Source organism: Balaenoptera musculus, chromosome 21, assembly GCF_009873245.2.
Source record: "Balaenoptera musculus isolate JJ_BM4_2016_0621 chromosome 21, mBalMus1.pri.v3, whole genome shotgun sequence".
NCBI classification, from domain to species: Eukaryota; Metazoa; Chordata; class Mammalia; order Artiodactyla; family Balaenopteridae; genus Balaenoptera; species Balaenoptera musculus.
The window spans coordinates 8098297-8107262 of NC_045805.1; the positions used below are offsets into that span (position 1 = coordinate 8098297).

The window sequence follows — 8966 nt, forward strand, 5'->3', positions numbered from 1 at the left end:
TACCTAAATAAAACACCACAATCTTGATTCAGTCTCTTGATTGTTATCACAGACATGGCACTGGGGTATTCTTAGTAGTTTTATTCATGTTTATCTTTATACTCAGAAGATCAGATCATATCAAATTACTGGTCCAACACCCCATGCCATTGAAATCCTACATAAAACACTTTTTTTTCTAGACAATTTCTAGAAACTTAGTTTCCAAGATTATCATATTGTAGGAGAGACTTCCAGATCATATTTTATTTCAAAGTAGGTGCAGCCAATTGAAAAAGTACCTTAAGTTTCAAAAACAGTATAAGACATAAAGTCCTCTTTAAGATAAATCATGTTTTAATCTCGAAGACAGTTATGTTATTTTAACCACGTGACATGGAACTTTAAAATATTGAAGATATTTATTATTAGAATAGCATTTATTGAGACTTTATGAAGTACTGAGTAGTATGCTAGGTATCTTAAACCTCACAGAATTCTGCAGGGTCAAATGAATGAGACTGATTTTACAGATGTGGAGACGAAGGCCCAAGGTTTTCTGGCTCCAATGGGGAGATTCTGACTCTTAGTGTGAAAGTGCTTTATAGAAGCCATGCCTCAGGGCTTGCAATTAATTCTATTGTGGTAAAGAACCAAGTGGGCAATAGCATATGGCAGGACACACAAAACCCCTTCTCCCCTTGGGGTATATTTTGCAAGCAAAGGCTTCCTGAGGAAGACTCATTTCAGGTCCCTAAAATTAACATCAAGTACAGAACATCAGGAGTACTTGACAGCTGTTCTTTGTTGATGATACATTTACATTTATTTTTACTGAGCTGAAGGTCTTTATGGAGAGCCCCTCATCTGACTTGTCACTTTCTGTTTTGTCTCCTAGGTGCTGGGCTCGATGTGGCGAACACTTAAGGTGGCCCCAGATGTTGAAGGTAGGTCTGGAATTTCTCCTGGCCGTTACTCCAGTTTCCTTTTCTCTGTTTGACGACATCGAGCTCTCAGGAGGGAGAGGTCTCTTTCTCTCTGTATTCGCCCTTATTCTTAGGAGATTCCATCAGCCCTTTTGGACCGAACGTTCTATTTGTAGGCATCACACTCTGAAGTTTATAATGTCAATCAAAACCTTGCCTCTGGACCCCAGGTGGGCTTATATTACTTCATAATTATCTTTTGCTTGGGATGCCACTTTTTCTTTTAACCAGACATATTAACTTCTACAGCAAGCTGTACTCCTTTTCAGCAAATGTGCCTTTCGACCTGGTCAGAAAAATCATGTGTTAGGAATCTTCTTTAACTCCTCTTCATTTGTCTTCTCCTCCAAATATCCACCAACAATCCTGGCAGTTCTGCCTCCAAAAGATATCTCAACATGCTTGATTTCTCCATCTCAAGGACTAGCAACCTATTCATGGATCCCCAAATTCATTCATTTCAAGAAATGTTTCTACAACACCTACTTAATAGATACCAGATACTGTTCTAGCCACAAGGGATTCAACACGGAACAAAAGCAAACCTGGACTCTCATGGACCTTGTAATAAACATTTATTGATCCCCTTCTGTTTGCATAATGCATAGCAATAACTCTCTTGGAAGAAAGAGTATATTTCAGTGGTACTTTGTTCTCTATGTAAAGTTCTATTACTAATTATTCTCATGTCTTTGAACATAACAAGGTAGAATCAAAGTCCCTTCGAGTCATTTAGCTAACTGGGTTTCACGTAGGTTGTAATGAATTATTAGCAAGTGAATCATAACCCAAAACACAGATATTCACAGCATTTAAAATGTTCTTTAGAGTTACAGAACTTGACGTGAATAATATTAGTGCTTGTTCCACCCTGATTATTTAAATTTTATGTCATTTATGAGAACTGTCTTGGTATAATACTCTTTCCTCTGTTGGTTACAACATGATTGTTTCAAAACTACTTGCGTTGTTGCCTATTCTCAAAATGTCTTGTTTACAAAAAAGTTTAGTATTCCAAATATCAGTCAACTTAGAAAATATGCCAAGTTTCACTGTTTGAGACAAGAAAAACAACAAAAAAATTAAATCAACTTTTGAAAAACTCTTAGAAACTTAGACAGATATCTTAGCAGAATTGTTTCTTTTTTACTTGGCAACAATGTGATTTAACAACCATTAAACCATTAGGGTTTTGATAAACATGATTTTTTTGCTTTTCACGAGAAGCACAGAAGCTAGTGATTTGATAAGGCAAAAACAATATTCACATTTAAAACTATAATCTCTAAATATTTTTTCTACTAACTTTTAAAATACTTTTATTAGTTCTGGCAATGATTGATCAAACAATAAATTAATCCCTAATAGATGATCAAAGAGAATTCAAAATCTGAAAGTAACTGATAATTTTGAAATAAGGAAAATACCAGAAATTTAATTTTTACCTATGCATCTCTATATGAGGTGAAATTTTAATTAATAACATTATGCTTGCAGAGAGTCCTGATGAAGATTATATTTCCCAAAATGCATGGGATATTGTCATGCATATGATCCTTAAAGATTCTTAATATAATACACATTTTTCATTTTATTTGAATATTTATTTTAGTAAGTTCTTTGTGTGTTAATACTTGCATTGACCAAATTGTTCAACTTTATAAGGTATCGTCTCAGGATGATTTGCTATTTTTACAAAAAGCATGTACATTCTAACCACATCAATTTCCATGAAAATACAACTTTCCCAATTTTATGAAAGAGAAAATGTAGCAGAAGTTCAGCAACCAATGGCCTAGCATAGTAATATCAGAAAGTAAAACAGGGCTTCCCTGGTGGCGCAGTGGTTGAGAATCCACCTGCCACCAGGGGACACGGGTTCGAGCCCTGGTCTGGGAAGATCCCACATGCCGCGGAGCAACTAGGCCCGTGAGCCACAATTACTGAGCCCGCGCGTCTGGAGCCTGTGCTCCACAACAAGAGAGGTCTCAATAGTGAGAGGCCCCCGCACCGCGATGAAGAGTGGCCCCCGCTCGCCGCAACTAGAGAAAGCCCTTGCACAGAGACGAGGACCCAACACAGGCAAAAATAAATAAATAAATTAATTAATTAATTAAAAAAAAAAAAAGAAAGTAAAACAGAATTCCTCTCCCTATTTCAAATACTTAGTGTTACTAATGTTGGAAGATGATCTTACTTATCTCTTAGTTTCCTCAGAATGCCTCACCCAGTGCCTGGCAGGTATTCAGAGCTTCATAATTATCTATTGAATAAAGGAAAACACCTAGAGTTAATTTAATTGTTGCCATGCATTATTTGCACTTTCAAATGACATTCTTTTACTTTGTCAAATATACAGAACACAATCGTGAGTGGTAAGAGGGGTGTGCATGTTACTTTATAACTTTTAAACATAATTGCTAAAGCACAAGGTGGTTGATGATAGATCATTTGATTGGACATTCTGTTTTCAACTTTGTTTTGGTTTCATTTCTACAGTCTTTGCATAATGCCTAACAAATTTAGTAGGCCCAAATATGAGCAATTTTCTTGATAGTCAGTATCCATTTCTGCTTTTTTTTTTCTGCTGCAGTATCTTTTCTGATTTTATTCCCATTTGATTTTTGTTTTGTTTTGTTTTGTTTTTAAAATTTTAACCAACAGGAATTATGGCATTAAAAGTTCTGGAGAGCTTTATCTCCAATGGATATTTTATCTCCCTCCTCAAATTTAGTGAATACCACCCTAGTAGAAATAGTGAGAAGAAAGCTCTTTGGTGCTTACTCCCCCTCCTGGCTGAGTTCCATATTACAGTCTGAGGTCTTTCTATTATAAATCCACATAATTTACAAAAAGCTTCTACCCATATGGGTATCCCTAACTTTCTACTAATACCTGTTTATGTCAAGTTCATCTTTCATTTAAAAGTGCTTTAGCATTGTGGTATATTTGTTTGCATACAGATTCAAATAAACCCATGTTAAAATAGCATAATATTAGATATATCAAACAATGTGATTATGGAACGGGCAACAAGGAATTATTGTTAATTTTATTAATTTAATAATTACATTCTGGTTTTGTACGAAAATGTTTAGTTTTTAGAGGTGCATGTTGAGGCATGTAGGGGTAGAAGAACATGATGTCTACGATTTGCTTTAAATAAAAGAAAAATTATACACTTGAATCAAACATAACCAAATTTTTAAAGAAATTGATTCAGAGTAATAGGCATATGGGACTCATTATACTATTCACTCTAATTTGAGGCCTATCTAGTTTATTTTTCAAATTAAAGTTTGAAACATGTACTTCAATGTGATCATTAGAAAACTTCAACAACTATCCCCAGGTAGATATAAAATTCATGCACATTTGGGACTAGAGAAAGGAATTTAACTAGAACTGAAGGTGGAACATAAAAAATACAAACAACAGAAAAGGTGTCTGAGATTTGAGGGTAATCTGAATCATTCAAATGGATTTAAAATGCCCAGGCAACCAAGCATTTCCTTAATATCAGTTCACAGCTACATCGTAAAACCCAGTCAGAGTGAAACGAGCCTTGCTTGTGAGGAAAAAATGGATACATATATGAGAAAAGGGTGCTGCCTGGTCCAGGGGAGGATGGGAAGCCCAGCGCTAAGTGATGCTACCATAACCCTCGGCTTTCAGCCCCTGTACCTGCCTCCTCGTCGTCTCACTGGCTCTAAATTTATAATTCATTTTCCTGTTAGACGTAATGGAATTTAAACATACATATTGTTTCATGGCATTCATTTAAGCAAATCCACAGCAACCAAAATCCTCTCAGGGTAAGTTTCAAGAGGATTTCGAGACCAGGATCCAGATTAGAAGTAGCACTTGCTTTAAAAGATGTCCAGAATCATGATGATAATGGCCACAGTTACAAGGGGCTTATTCTATGTCAGGAATTACACTGAATACATACTTTTCACTGTGCCACTATATGCTCACAACAGACCTAAGCAGAGGTTCTTTTTTAAGAATTGTTTTGTGGAGAATGATCGATGAAAAGCTGTTCATATTTAGTCCGTACAACGTGATGAGTTTGGAGATAAGTTTACACCCATGAAACTAAGTGGTAATAAATATCAGCTCCCATTTTCCAGATGAGGGCACTAAAATGTAGAGAAGTTAAATGACTGTCCCAAGTTCACACCACAAATAAACAGAGAAGGTGAGCCCAAGCCAGGCCTGCCCACCATCAGAGCCCGAGTTCATAGTCAGCAAACTGCAACCCTTGTGGACCAGGACGAACATCCCTGGATCAATGATGAGAACTGACTTGCCCATCTCTTTAGCCATCACTAGTTCTAGTTCTTGTTTCTTTCATTTCCTTTTTTTAGCAAATCTACAAATTAACCACGTTGTTGAATTACATCTTCTGTGGTATATGCTAGTTGTTTCTTTGGTTGCAACTGTGCATAATTACTCTCCGTCTTATTTTGGTCTACTTTGTTTTTTTTTGTGTTAAAGCATCGCCCCTCGGACTATTCTGTTTTGAATAGAATCAATCACACAAAAGGCCTTTCTCAAGCCACAGCCAAGTACAAACAGCTTCTCTGCTTCAGTAGTAAGTAAGTACATTGATGTAGAAACTACTTTTCAAAATAAAAAAAAGGTACACTTTTTAAAGTGTCCTGTACATCTAAAAGCCTTGGGTATCTACAACCTGGAAAGCTTAATTAGGGTTATATTTGGAAGAACTGGAGGATATATTTTAATTAGGTAGCTTTAAAAATATTTCTCACTACAACATTGTATTCACACATAAGTCCTCAGGTACTGTATTTATAACTTGCATCAAATTCAGAAAATGAGGAGCACATTTCTAGAGCACTAAAATGATGGATAATATGAAATGCTAAATTCTGCTTCTTTCGTTAGCATCGGCAGAAGCTGAGTGAAGAGAACATGAGTCTCTGTGTACTATTTTTTGTACCTTTCTCTGAGTTTATAATGATTTCAAAATTTTTTTAAAAAGTTTTAGAATTTGTTTCTTTTTAAAAATATTATAAATGTAAAGATAAAGAGAGTCAGATCAGGTTGAGACAGTGAATATTTCAGTTTTACTTAACTGAAAAATAGCTGAAAAATAAAACAATAAATAACAACAACAACAACAAAAACTAGAAAAACACTTAAATAACTGAAAAAATGTAGCATGCCTAAACCAGCTTGAATTGACAATATTTATGATGAAAGCAAGAGACTTTACTTCCAGTCAATCAAAAATACAGTTTTCAAAAAAGTTCTGTGCATATTTTGTGTGTGTGTGTGTGTGTGTGTGTATTTTGTATCTGGGTCAGAGAAGCAAACAATAGAATAACTACTTCTGACTACCAGACCAAATTTGCAAATAAAAGATTTTGAACGGTGAGGCAATTTCTCCACAAAGGAGATAAAATCAGAAGTCCCTAGTGACTGCAGCTTTATCTCTATTTCTAAGGCTCAGACAAGTTTAATCCTAGCCTGTGTTTTAAAAGTATTTGAAAAAAATAACAAGGCAAACAAAAAGAAAACACTTTGTTTATTCCAAGAGGTACTTTTTTTTTTTTTTAAAAAAAAAAAAAGTAAAACAGGCTCACTAACTGAAGTCAGTGTGGTGTTAAGAGAATGGTAAAGTCTTCTGAAACTTTTCCCTTTGATGTTTCCCAATTAAACACTTATACCTGCTTAATCTTTTAATGTCAGGAAGATCAAGATTTGTCTGATCAACACGGGAATGCAACCTTGAGAATGGAGAGACTTCTAGTGTTAAATCACAACTCACAATCCTTTGAGGATGGAGATGTCTCATAGGTAAGTAATTGGGATGATTTTGTGATAACTAAAGCACTAAAGAAGCAGCTGATAAATTTACTTAAAGGTCTCTTTTTGTCAGTGGATCAACTAAGAGGAAGGCTTTTCCGTTATAAGAATGTCAGGAGGAAACATGCATAGAAAAATCAAAAACAAAAACTCTGCTTATGTGGTCCTAGTTAGGAGTTTGCTTTGGAGTGGATTTCGTGGTTAAGACCCTGGTTTTTTTGTGTTTTTTTTTTAACATCTTTATTGGTGTATAATTGCTTTACAATGGTGTGTTAGTTTCTGCTTTATAACAAAGTGAATCAGTTATACATATACGTATGTTCCCATATCTCTTGCAAGACCCTGTTTTTACACCTCAGTAGCTGTTAGTCTTGGGCAAATCATTTCACTCCTTCATGCCTCAATGCTCTCCGCTATAAAAAGAGAACAATGGTAGTGCCTCTGCTCCTGGGTATTGTGAACATTCAACAGATTGATATTTGTAAAATACTTAGCAGAGGGTCTGGCACATAGTAAGTACTCAATAACTGTAAAATCCTCTTTTTTAATGATGCATTTCCAATATTTGGTACTAAGTTATCTGCTGATAGGCTATGCATATGTTTAGATGTTAGACCTTTTCTGTTCTAAATACAATTCTTTAGTTGCCTGTTGCCCTGGCTGTTCACTTAGGGAAAGTCTCTCTCCCTCTTTTTTTTTTTTTTTTTTCTTTTCAGCCTAAGGCTTACATGGAAAATTAGGAGACTATCAGCTCTGTCCCACCAGCTAGTGAAAACCTATTGTAACTTTTCTTGCCTTTTACCCCCTATACTATTTATCTAATAGTCAATAGATTTGATTTGAAGGGAAGGTACTTAACATCAGAAATGTTTGTCCATTTTGCTTATGCACGTCCAGGACCATGGCAGCCATTGAACAAACCCTTGTTAAATGGGTGCTGTTGTATGAAAGAATGATCCTTCGGGCTGGTTAGTTTTTGACCAATTTGTGTTATCGATCTAAAGAGGGTGTACGTCTAAGAATCATCTGAGAGGCATCTTACCCATTTTCTCCTACCTTCCCCTTCTTTCTTAAATTCAGGCAGTGATACACCAAATTCCCCACCTAACCAATGATTATCACAAAGGCCGGTGCTGAAATACACAAGTGTCTTGAAAGAGTATTAGGCAATAAGAGAAGCTCTAAACCTCAAAAAAGTCAAGAAGTCTCAGGAACAGAAGACTGTGCTGTCATTTCCTTCCATTAATTCAATTTCTAGTCAAAGTTTACGTGTACCTATTTGTACGCTGGTCGTACAAACATTGACCAACGTTTATTGACCACCCCCCATGATGTGATCGAATCTATAAGTAGGTTAAAGTTGACTCTTTGTCAACTAAGTTTTCATTAATTTATTTTATGGAAGTTTTCTTTCTTTTCAATGTGTTCTGCACATTGCCGGTTATGGCTATATACAACCAAAATTACACCTCTTTGCCTGCCCAACAGGAGCAGGAAGTGGTGGTACTTCCTGCTGGTGGTAAAGATCAAGATCACAGGGGAGGGAGGATCACAGGGGAGGGACTCCACATCCATCGGGGGGGTGCCTTGCTTCAGTGGGGAGCATGGAAAAAACAGGGTTTGCGATGCTGGTGTCTGGGTTTGCATCCTGAATCTGCCTAAAGGCAATCACTTAATCTGTCTGTAACTCAGCTTCCTCATCTGTAATATGGTGCTAATGCAAATTTTGTGAAGAACAAATTGCTAGTACATTTTATAAAAATCTATGTACTAAGGAGCCATACAAAGGTGATTATTATCTTTGTAAACATTTTCTCCTTCTTAGTTTCTGCTGAGTCTCAACTAAAATATGACTTTTGATCATAAAGCCTGGTCTATAAAATTTGGTAAGTTGGCCTGTGTCTATATACACATCAACTGTATAAAAACATGGGAGAGTCTGCTGAATTGAATTTCAGGAGAAATAGAAAGTTTTCTCTGGGCCGCAAGATAATTCCAAGGCCTGCTGGTGATGCCTGCTATCTTGCAACATGAGAGCAAGGTCTCTTTTTGTTTGTTTTTCTTTCTGTCATGAAAGATACAGTTAAAACTGCAAATATTTCTGGGGAAAGGTAGCACAGTATCTGAAGTTCTCAAAAAAGATAAAAGTCTTAAATCTTCTGAAGA

General features: G+C 36.0%; 1 long non-coding RNA gene across 1 annotated transcript; it reads left to right on the forward strand.

The window, feature by feature from the left end:
* The first annotated feature begins 867 nt into the window (after window positions 1–867).
* Window positions 868–6737, forward strand: LOC118887830. The gene is made up of 3 exons (XR_005018166.1): window positions 868–926; window positions 5466–5566; window positions 6684–6737. It is a non-coding gene; the product is annotated as an uncharacterized LOC118887830 (long non-coding RNA).
* The last annotated feature ends 2229 nt before the right edge of the window (window positions 6738–8966 follow it).